Source organism: Polypterus senegalus, chromosome 2 (genome assembly GCF_016835505.1).
Source record: "Polypterus senegalus isolate Bchr_013 chromosome 2, ASM1683550v1, whole genome shotgun sequence".
NCBI classification, from domain to species: domain Eukaryota; kingdom Metazoa; phylum Chordata; class Cladistia; order Polypteriformes; family Polypteridae; genus Polypterus; species Polypterus senegalus.
The window spans coordinates 123,524,889-123,536,952 of record NC_053155.1 but is presented as its reverse complement, the minus strand read 5'-3'; positions in this window follow the sequence as shown (position 1 = coordinate 123,536,952).

The window sequence follows — 12,064 nt, the reverse complement described above, 5'->3', positions numbered from 1 at the left end:
TCACCACACAGAATATATTACATTCATGATATTACAGCTCTCTGAACATTTTAGATTACTAACATGTATTCTTGATATCGCTTTCATGATGAAAGGCATTAAAGCATGTATTAAACATGTGGGGGCACTGTGTTGCAGTGATGGCAATGAGGTGGCACCCCATCAAAGAGATTGTTCCTGCATCACGCACGATGCTTGCTGTGATAGGGGTCACCCTGGATGGAATATTTTATTACAGCAGTACTGTCTCTATGAAATGTACCAAGCCTCAGTTCCTGTTCTTCCATTTTCTTTCTCCACATAACCAATCGCCAATAAACCTAAAACCAGCTGTAAGCTTAGAACACTGATTCTTTAAAACTCTTAAGGAACATTGAAAAATCTTCATTATGCAAGTTTAATTATTCCATCCATTCAGGGTTGCACCAGTCCCAGCAAGCATCAAACGCAAGCCAGGAACAATCGCTGGACGGGGCGTCAGCTCATCGCAGGGTGAATATAAGCATATGTATACACTAGTAGCATCAATTTAGCATCACCACATCCCCTAAGTTGCAGACTGTTGGAAGGAAACCGAAGCACATGGAGAAAACCCACCAGAAAAACATACAAATTCCTGGCAGGGAACACCCAGGATATGACCCCCTTACAGCAAGGCAGCAGCACTTCCGGAACACCACCACGCCTCCACATGTTTAATTATTAACAGTATACATTATTTAAATGAAGTTAACAATGTACAATTTTTTCATAAAATGCAATATACATACATGAATGGATTTCATGATAAAAATGATACCTAGTATTCTATCAGCACACAGCTCCAATAAGCTCTTGGAAATCTAAAGAATCTTAGAAGCCAATCGTCATCATGGGACAAGAAGTCAGTATGATCTGTAAATACACACTCTCTTCTAATTCTTCATTTTGTAGTGTCTTCTAACAACACTAAAACAGCCATGGTAGTTGAATTAGTTTGGCCATTCCGTGCACCATTATATTGTTACAGAATGATTATAATCAAGTGAATTCAATTTGTAAATGATATCCAATTAATTTTGATGTATTTGATAAAGCCTGCATTAAAGTTGCACATATGCAAAAGAAAGGGAAACCACACAGAAACAGTAGCACTGCTTTGACACTGGGTGTCATCCATTTACAAAACTGAATAGAAACATGCATACGCAAGGTCTGACGCTGCCATGTAAATGTGCTTTATGCAAAGTTTAATTTTTATACATCTCGAAGTGAGCGTGAAAATGGACATACACAACATTTTTGTGTGTATTCACTGTTTATACATGAGGCCCCTGGTCTTTTGGTATACCATAGGAATGAAAAATAAAAAAATGATCTCTTTAATATTTTGTTGGTTTCTCCTAGATAATAATGAGATCAGAAAGAATTAAAATGGAGACATTTTCTTTTGTTTCATAAGTGTCTTTACACTTTTTGGCAATTGAATGTCTTTGCATTGCATGGTCAGCAGTATATGGTAAAATGTATTGACAGTTTTTTGTTCTAATAAAACACTTTACCATGCTTACAAAACTGTAGTCCTTGCTTCAGAATAATACTATTAGTTGTGCTAACTTATATTGCTGTGCCCCAATTACATCATACTCATTCTAGAAGAAAAGGCAGGCAGTGGGGCATAATGGTAAAGACTTTGAACTTCAAACCCTGAAGTTGTGGGTTTAAATCCCACTACTGACACCATGTGGCAATGAGCAAGTCACTTCATCTGCCTGTGCTCCACTTGGAAAAACAATAGAAATATAAGAAATTGTATCTCAAATGTTGTAAGTCACCTTGGGAAACAGCATCAGTCAAATCACAAGTAAAAAATATGACGTTTTGAAAAAGATTAAGGCTGAAAAGAAAGCTTACAAAATATAACATGCTTTTCAAACCAATTTCTCAATTTTGACTCCTATTACTTCAGCTGTATGTTATGTCGTCTTTTTGACTAAAGCTATTTCTCTTAAGTCTCATGAGCCATCAAAGATCAACCTTTGACCAGTAAATATTTTCCTATTAGATGGCATATTTGTTTTTCTGAGGAATGACTCCCTGTACTGTAGTTTAGTACACTTGTGCCATGTTTTTGCCAGCTTTGTTCACCATTCTTATCTCAGTGTCCTTCTGCAAATGAAAAAGACTTTGAGGTGTGAGTATGGTTTGGGGATTTTTAAATACACGTATTTCACTTAAATGTTTTGCTGCTTCAAAAATATTGTCTGCCAGGAAAAAGTGTCTACACATTGTCAGCGATCAGGTTGTATCTAGCCATCACAAATATTGATGCTTATGCAGGTCAGATGCCAGAAAAACAAAACATCTGATATGTATGTGGGTCATCTTGCAGAATAAACAAGCAAAAGTAAAAGCCCTATATTTAAACTAATGGAGCAACATTAGCCTCACCAGCATTACAACTAATGGAAAACACATGTTTAAGATCTTCAGGTATGTTCACTTTAAAAAAAAAAGTCATTTTTTTAATAGTTTAAAATTCTTTCTTTCTTTAAAAACAAAATAAAACATCACATTTCTTTTCTTTTCCTTTTTTTACTTTCCTTATATATATATATATATATATATATATATATATATATATATATTATATATATATATATATATATTGTAGCGCCCTGGGTAAATAATAACCGGAGCACTCGCAGCTGTCAGGACCTCTTCAGTTTTATTTTAGTTGAATTGGTCGTATACAAAAGTAATGGGGCAATCTCCTTGACTCCGGAAATCCACGCACTCCCAGCACACACCAGGAACCCCAACACACCCCCAAAACAAGAAAACACACCCTCCACAAGGTGTGTCCGCCCCTCTCAATTAGAAACCTCCCCTTCCAGTCCTCCTTCGCCCTCAGACAAGGCTAGAAAGCATTGCCTGCACGTTACAATATATATATATGTATATATATATAATATATATATACTGTATATTGTGGCAAGCAGCTGGGGGTGGCACCCAGCCGGGATGCCCGGTAGGACCGGAGGAGGGATTATGCCTCCTCCAGACCGCGAGGGGGCAACCGCCCTGGTGGGTTTGGGGACCACTGGAACTGAGCTTGGAAGCTCAACCCTACAGGGGCCCGTGGTCACCCCCAGGGGGCGCCTCGATGCCTGGAAAGCCCTGGTCCTCAGCACTTCTGCCACACCCAGAAGTGCTGTGGGGGAAGATGACCAGGAACACCCGGAGTGCTTCCAGGTGCGCAGCCTAAACTTGGGAATGCCGGCGGAAGATTATCGGGAGGCACCTGGAGCACATCTGGGTGATTATAAAAGGGGCCACCTCCCTCCATTCAGTGGCTTGAGTCGGGAGCGGAGAAGGACGGAGCTTGGGAGGAGAGGAAAGGAGGCTGCCTGAAGTGAAAGACATCATTGTGTATAGAGGCCTGGACTTTGGGGGAGTTTTGGGGTTGTGTGTCACTTTATTTGTAAATATGTATAATAAACATGTGTGGGTGTTTGAACCATCGGTGTCCACCTGTCTGGGCCAGCCTCCACAATATATATACCTTAATACAAGGATAAGTGTCTGTGTGCCTATATGTGTGTCTGTCCAGTTGTTATGTTTCTTTAATTCCAACACATGGCGCATCACAAACATTGACACTACAGTTATGAATCCCATACTAAATGGCACATAACAGAGACTTATGCATTGCAAACTTTTACACTGAGGTCTACATTGATTATTTAGATTTCAACCCATCATAGATGAGTAGCTCAGCTCTCTCTCTCGCTCTCTTTATATATATACGTGGGTACGGAAAGTATTCAGACCCCCTTCAATTTTTCACTCTTTGTTATATTGCAGCCATTTAAATTAATTTTTTTCCTCATTAATGTACACACAGCACCCCATATTGACAGACAAAAAAAATATTTTTTGAAATTGTTGCAGATTTATTAAAAAACAAAAACTGAAATATCACGTGGTCCTAAGTATTCAGTATTTAGTAGAAGCACCCTTTTGAGCTAATACAGCCATGAGTCTTCTTGGGAAAGATGCAACAAGTTTTTCACACCTGGATTTGGGGATCCTCTGCCATTCCTCTTTGCAGATCCTCTCCAGTTCTGTCAGGTTGGATGGTAAATGTTGGTGGACAGCCATTTTTAGGTCTCTCCAGAGATGCTCAATTGGGTTTAAGTCAGGGCTCTGGCTGGGCCATTCAAGAACAGTCACAGAGTTGTTGTGAAGCCACTCCTTCGTTATTTTAGCTGTTTGCTTAGGGTCATTGTCTTGTTGGAAGGTAAACCTTCGGCCCAGTCTGAGGTCCTTAGCACTCTGGAGAAGGTTTTTGTCCAGGATATCCCTGTACTTGGCCGCATTCATCTTTCTCTCGATTGCAACCAGTCGTCCTGTCCCTGCAGCTGAAAAACACCCCACAGCATGATGCTGCCACTGCCATGCTTCACTGTGGGGACTGTATTGGACAAGTGATGAGCAGTGCCTGGTTGTCTCCACACATACCGCTTAGAATTAAGGTCAAAAAGTTCTATCTTGGTCTCATCAGACCAGAGAATCTTATTTCTCAACATCTCAGAGTCCTCCAGGTGTCTTTTAGCAAACTCCATGCGGGCTGTCATGTGTCTTGCACTGAGGAGAGGCTTCCGACAGGCCACTCTGCCATAAAGCCCTGACTGGTGGAGGGCTGCAGTGATGGTTGACTTTCTACAACTTTCTCCCATCTCCTGACTGCATCTCTGGAGCTCAGCCAAAGTGATCTTTGGGTTCTTCTTTACCTCTCTCACCAAGGCTCTTCTCCCCCAGTAGCTCAGCTTGGCTGGACAGCCAGCTCTAGGAAGGGTTCTGGTCATCGCAAAACGTCTTCCATTTAAGGATTATGGAGGCCACTGTGCTCTTGGGAACCTTAAGTGCAGCAGAAATATTTTTGTAACCTTGGCCAGATCTGTGCCTTGTCACAATTCTGTCTCTGAGCTCTTCAGGCAGTTCCTTTAACCTCATGATTTTCATTTGCTCTGACATGCATTGTGAGCTGTAAGGTCTTATATAGACAGGTGTGTGGCTTTCCTAATCAAGTCCAATCAGTATAATCAAACACAGCTGGACTCAAATGAAGGTGATCTCAAGGATGATCAGAAGAAATGGAAAGCACCGAGTTAAATATATGAGTGTCACAGCAAAGGGTCTGAATACTTAGGACCATGTGATATTTCAGTTTTTCTTTTTAATAAATCTGCAACAATTTCAAAAATGCTTTTTTGTCTGTCAATATGGGGTGCTGTGTGTACATTAATGAGGAAAAAATTAATTTAAATGATTTTAGCAAATGACTGCAATATAACAAAGAGTGAAAAATTGAAGGGGTCTGAATACTTCCAGTACCCACTATATATATATATATATATATATATATTGTGAACCATGACCGGACACAGACAGACGGACATCTTTTGTTGCACCCAACACATGTTTATTTACACTATATTTACAAATTAGTTAGTGCACGTCCCAGTGCCTCCAGCACCGATCCCCCAAAGTCCAGGCCTCATGGTCTAAATGCCTTTCTGGCCGCCTCCAGTCCTCTCTCCAGCTCCGTCCTTCTTCCACCCAACTTCCGCTTCTGAATGAAGGAGGCCCCTTATATAGGAACCGGATGGGCTCCAGCTGCTTCCGGCATTCCTCCAGACACGCCCCAGTGTGGCGGAAGTGTCGGCTGCGCACCCAGTAGCCCTCTGGGTGTCCCCTGTCTTCTTCCCCAGCTCCACCCCCAGCCGCCTGCGACAATATATACAGCCTTGTGCCTCCTCCAGACCGAGAGGGGGCGTCCGTCCTGGTTATACTGGAGGCCTCGGGTAGAGGGCATGGAAGCCCAGCCCTGTAGGGACCCGTGGCCACCGCCAGGCGGCGCCCCAGTGCCTGATTATCCCAGGAGCCCGGCACTTCCGCCACACGGGGGTGTGTCCGCGGGAGATTGCCGGGAAGCAGCTGGAGCCCATCCGGGTTCCTATAAAGCGCCTCCCTCCAGTCATTGACAAGAGTCGGGTGGAAGAGTGGCAACGTCTGGAGGAGGAAGGAGGCGGTCAGAAGAAAAGAGAGAAAAAGAAAAGAAGAAAGAAGAGAGAGAGAGAAAAAGAGAAGAAGAAAAGAGAAGGCATTGGAGTGGCCTGGACTGAGGGGGGTTGGTGAGCAGAATTGTACAGAGAGAAATGGAGAATAAACCTGTGTTTGTGGGTGACATTAACGTGTCTGCCTGTCTGTGTCCGGGGCGAGGTTCACAATATATATTTATATATAAATATATATACACATATACATAGATACTTTTGAGAGTATTACTTTGAATTTATGGTTAGTTATTATGTTTTATTGGGGCACTAGATTCATATTTGATATTAATTTTTAGTTTAGTTTTGATTTCCTGTAATTAAAGTTATTATGTCTTTTTCACGCCATTTTGGTTTTCCATGTGCCCCTTCATTTTTTGTTGTGATGGCCATCACATTGCCTTGAAAAAGTGAATGAAAGTACATGACACATGGTGTCACCATCACAATGGTATAAAGGTCAGCACCATGCACTTTCTATTCATCCAAGATTTTGCATCTGCGTTTCTCAATGCACATTTTTGCGTCTGTGTTCTTTTGATTCAGTTTATCTTCTACAGTTTTAATGTTTTAGATATGTTACTTGGTTTTCTTGTTACTCCACTTACAAACTCTGAACCATTATTTTGACTACTGTTTCATCTTCTGGTCCCTATAAAAACTGAAAGTGCAGACACAGGGATCAAATCCAGGATTCAGGCTCAAATATTCAATGTGTTTACCACTGCACCATTGTATAAGCAGAAAAATATTGCTGAACATTTTGAATATCGCTGAACATGTTGAATCTCAGCTATTTTCTCTCACATAACACACATTAATATGCAGTAATCCCTCCTCGATCATGGGGGTTGCATTCCAGACCCCCCCGCGATAGGTGAAAATCCGCAAGTAGAAACCATATGTTTGTATGCTTATTTTTATATATTTTAAGCCCTTATAAACTCTCCCACACTGTTTATAAATATTTCCCTGCACAGTTATACAGCATAATCCCTTTGTATTCTCTTAGATATTAGGTAAGATTCATTGAAATTATGTATATAAACACACTGTTTATATACAGTAAAACCTAAATATTATTTTAAAGATATCGACCGTCTCTGATATCACATATGTTACAGCCATTACCGATAGACAGGCCACCAGCAATGAATACGTACAATGCAAGAAAAATTCTATACAGTAAATGTATGTACAGTGACACTAAGCGTCGTAGCGTACATGTACTAAGTACTGTAAGTAGAAAATTAATTATGGTTACTCACCAACAATGACACGACGACTTGTCCAATAATGATGAGTTTAATTTTACTGCACAACAAAGGAGAGCGTTACAGCCCTTAAAGGAGCCACTTCAGGCGATTGTGTAGCACTGCCGTTGTTCTTCTTCTGGCAGTCTTCAATCCAAATCCCTAAAGCAGATTCCATCCAGACTACTGCCTTATTACATCCACTTACATCCACTCTATTTGCACCCGATTAAAGGACATTTTTAAATAAAAGAATCGTAGCCTCATTGATGCCGTAATGGCGTCATACAGTGGTGTAGCTTTTCCCTTCCTTCAACATATCCAAAACTTTTACCTTTTTGGCAATCGTTAACATCTTCTGTTGACGCGTGGGCACAGCCCCTGAAGCAGTAGCAGGAGCCATAATGAAGGCCTGACTGTGCACAAAGATAAACACAAAAGAGCACAAAAGTTAACTCTTTACACAGCGAAACACGTTGATGCTGAATGAGCAAGACGAGACTTCCTGGTTAACGCCGCAGAATCGAATTTGCCTCTCCGTCGCTGAGCTAATCAGCACACGGGAACTTAACTGCGTGCTCTGATTGGTTAGCTTCTCAGCCATCCGCCAATAGCGTCCCTTGTATGAAATCAACTGGGCAAACCAACTGAGGAAGCATGTACAGGAAGTAAAAAGACCCATTGTCCACAGAACCCGCGAAGCAGCGAAAAATCCGCGTTATATATTTAGCTATGCTTACATATAAAATCCGAGATAGAGTGAAGCCACGAAAGTCGAAGCGTGATATAGCAAGGGATTACTGTATCAAGCAAATGGTAGCAAAGAACAAATCTCATAGAAATTAACTGTTGAAAATATACTAGCATACAGAGCAAATGGTTGCTTTGCCAGCACAGTAATGGGATAATATTTTGGGAGATGGGAAATCCTTAAGTATTGTTACCTTACAAATCAAGGTTAAAAACACACACCAAGTCTTGTCTTGAATTAAAAGACTATATGAAAGGGAAGCAGGGCTATTCAAATTTGACGCCACTTATTTACTGTTCATTTCAGTCTTAGGAAACAGTCCATGCCATAACTTGAACTTTCACAAAAAATACGCCATTTTCAGGCAATGATGTCAATTAGTTGTGGGTTTGTGTTCATTGTTCAGGAAATAATTGCCATTCCATACATAGATTGCACATCTAGACATAGAAGGAGCTCTTGGATATTAATGTAGACTTTAGAAAATATACAAATTATACCTTTGAATGTGTTTCTAATCACAATACAGCCAACCCACCCACAGCTCTTCCTCTGTGATTCCCTTTTGATATTTTCTGAAGATCAGCCTGAGAACACGAGCACTTCCTGGTACCATGCAAGAAAAGTCTAATGCTGTGTTTTGCAAGTAGAGCACTCTTCCCTTGAACCAGCAAGGTAGTGAGTGGACTTTCATAATGCAATAATGAAAAATTTTATTCTATGACCTTCACTCTTTTCACCATAATTGGCAAAGTAGTAGAACACCTCCCCAATAATGCACTTCAACAGAAAATGACAGGAAATGACTCCAGTATTTCATCAACACAGGGGACAACACTGTTGAATTGCTCATTGATACTTTACCTTGTGAAAAACAAATTGTAGAGATGGATAAAGTTAATAAAATTTGTCAAAACCACTCAGAGCAGAATGGTTTTGTTTGTTTTTTCTACTTCTACCAAGAAATATGGAGCCAGTCACAGTAATAATCTTAGGCAGAACAGCAAAGTCTCATCTCCAGAGAACTAACATCTCAGGTTAGATAGATAGATAGATAGATAGATAGATAGATAGATAGATAGATAGATAGATAGATAGATAGATAGATAGATAGATAGATAGATAGATAGATAAATTAAAAAATCCACCCTTTCTCTATTCCTTGGTCAAACAATTGTCAAATGGTGTCATGGGGCACTTTTAAACTAAGTCCACTGCCCAGTTACTCCATCTTTGTAGGTGGTGAACCAGTATATCTGACACAACAGGCACAACCGATGTCATGGAGATATTTCCCGAAATGGGGTCAGGTATTGCCCAACTACCAAATGGAAGCTGGCAGAGAAAAAAGTTGTTCCGGGGTGAAAGCATCTTCTTTATGTAATTGGTATGGTTAGACTCCCCTTGCTTAACATCAGAGATGATAGAAATCCATACCATGAAACCTGCCTTTTAAAAATTTGGCCTCCATTGTTGGTTGTGTTGTCTCCTAGAGTGAATCAGATGGCCCTCTGCCCCAAGATTTAAGTGGAACTCATCACAAGATATATAGTCTTTGACAGGGGGATGCTGTAATTGGGATCCCACTACTCAAAGTTATTGATTTCTAATGATAGCATTCAATAGAAGGAACCAGTTCCACTGACATAGGTGCCAAGGTAACCTGTTAAAACATCACCCAGTCATCATATGGTGTTGATGGTGTTGCTCATCTCGGTCTTCCAGGTATTTCACAGCCCAGGTGAGAACTTTCCTTCAACCATTATTGCCTAGAGAAACTTACAATAAGTTACATGTCCTGCAAAACCAATGAGTCAGCCCCTATTAATCTTTCTGCTTGTACAAACAGACAATGTACAGTATGTGTCCAGGTGTTCTTGGTGTGCAGTAGCAATAGTACCAGAATATTGTAACCACCATGATCCAAATCTGTCTAGTTGTAATCTTTTTATGGCAAGCTGTGATTGATGGCCATCTACTGTTGGACAGAAGTGTAATAAACAAGTAAACATAATGATTGTCTAAAAAAACAGGACCCCTGCTCTTGGACACATTTGTGTGTGAGTGCGTGTGTGTATGAGACCTTCTGCATTTGTGTGCTCACAGATATAATGCTTAAAAACATTCAGTGATACAGGGACTTATGTGTCAACTCTTTAGGTAGTTTAAAGGCATGACTAATGCAGTTCCCTTTTCATTTTCTCATTATCTTCTGATTAAATGACTCCACTTGGTCCATCAGCGTGATCATAACTATGTTTTTGTTCCAAACATATTTAGGTCACAAAACATGAGTCAGGGGCCTCCTTGACATAGCTGAAATACTTCTTTGGAAGTGTTTGCTTCAGCTAGTGCATTGAGATTTTGCAAGATGACAATTGAGCAGACTAATGTTAGCATTGTTGCCTGCCTGCTGCAGGGCCTGAGTTCAATACCTGCCTTTGCTGCTGTCTGTGAAAAAAGTTATAAACATACAGTATTGCTCGTATCTGAATTTGTAGCTTAAATTTTTTAAACTGACCTAGTGTGTGACAAAGTGTGTGAACCAGGATTAGGTTGATGCTGCTGGAAAACACAATGGTTCCCAAAGCACTGAAGTGGACTGTGTTAAGAAAATAAATGGAGGAAGACATTTAATTTATCTTTTGTCAAGGATTAAAAAAACGTACGTTGTTTTGCTTCCGACGTTTTATTGGAACTGTACAAAAATCTTTAATTTCCTATGGTCTGAGGAACTAAGATACAGAGGTTTCAGCAGCAACTAATTCACCTTAATTATTTACAATACAGTAAATGGTGCTAAATAGAAGGAAGAGGCTTATTAAGGTCATCATTCCTATTTAATTTGGATACTAGGTGTGTTACTCAGCTTCGCCTGGGAAATTTGCAAAGACAATGGGCCTTGGTTATAAGAGCACTGGCTAATCAAATGTATCTTACAGGCTACACATTTTCATGGCCTATGCAGTGAAATGAGCGTATATTGAGTCCATGGTGAACCAATTTACTAAGCTGTGCAAATGTTTAAACTGACCAAGGCATGTTGACTCTCGTAGCTTTTGTTGCACCCAGGGCTTTAATTTCTGCTTTGTGATCCAGACTGTAGTGGCACATCATGGTCTGACCTCCAAGGTTACATTCCAGTTTGGTATTATATGTATATAAGAGACAATCAAAAGTCCACCGGCAGCTCTAATTTGCATGTCTTTTATGCTGCATTGTAAGGAGTAAGAAGAGGCCAACAGAACATGGAGTACTATGTGAACCCAAGGATGTCACTTGCATATGTACTTCCCTTTCTCTCTGACCCTTGCTGCTGCTGATGAAGCAACAAATACACTCACAGCCACTCGAGATTTATAGTGCATCGTCGAAATTTCATTCTTCCACTTAGCTTTGGGTAATTGCATTCATTTGCGTAATTCGGCGGCACCATTTCTCAGCACAATCGCTTCTCAGTGCTCAGCCGTAAAAAACATCACCCTGCCTAAGAACAGCCTACTCTCTACAGCAATATTGCCAACAAATATCACAAATAAAAAACATAGCAACAACAACAACAACAACAACATTTATTTCTATAGCACATTTTCATACAAACAGTAGCTCAAAGTGCTTTACATATTAAAGAATAGAAAAATGAAAGACACAATTATAAAACAAAATAAATCAACATTAACATCGAATAAGAGTAAGGTTCAATGGCCAGGGGGGACAGAAAAAACAAAAAAAACTCCAGACGGCTGGAGAAAAAATAAAATCTGTAGGGATTCCAGACCAAGAGACCGCCCAGCCCCCTCTGGGCATTCAACCTAACATAAATGAAACAGTGCTCTTTGGATTTAGGATTCTCACGGAACGGCTTGATGATGATGATGGTCACGTAGACGTCTGCCTTTTAATCCATCCATCATTGTTGGAGCATCATGAAGCTTTGAGTAGGTGGAGGTGGCACAGGC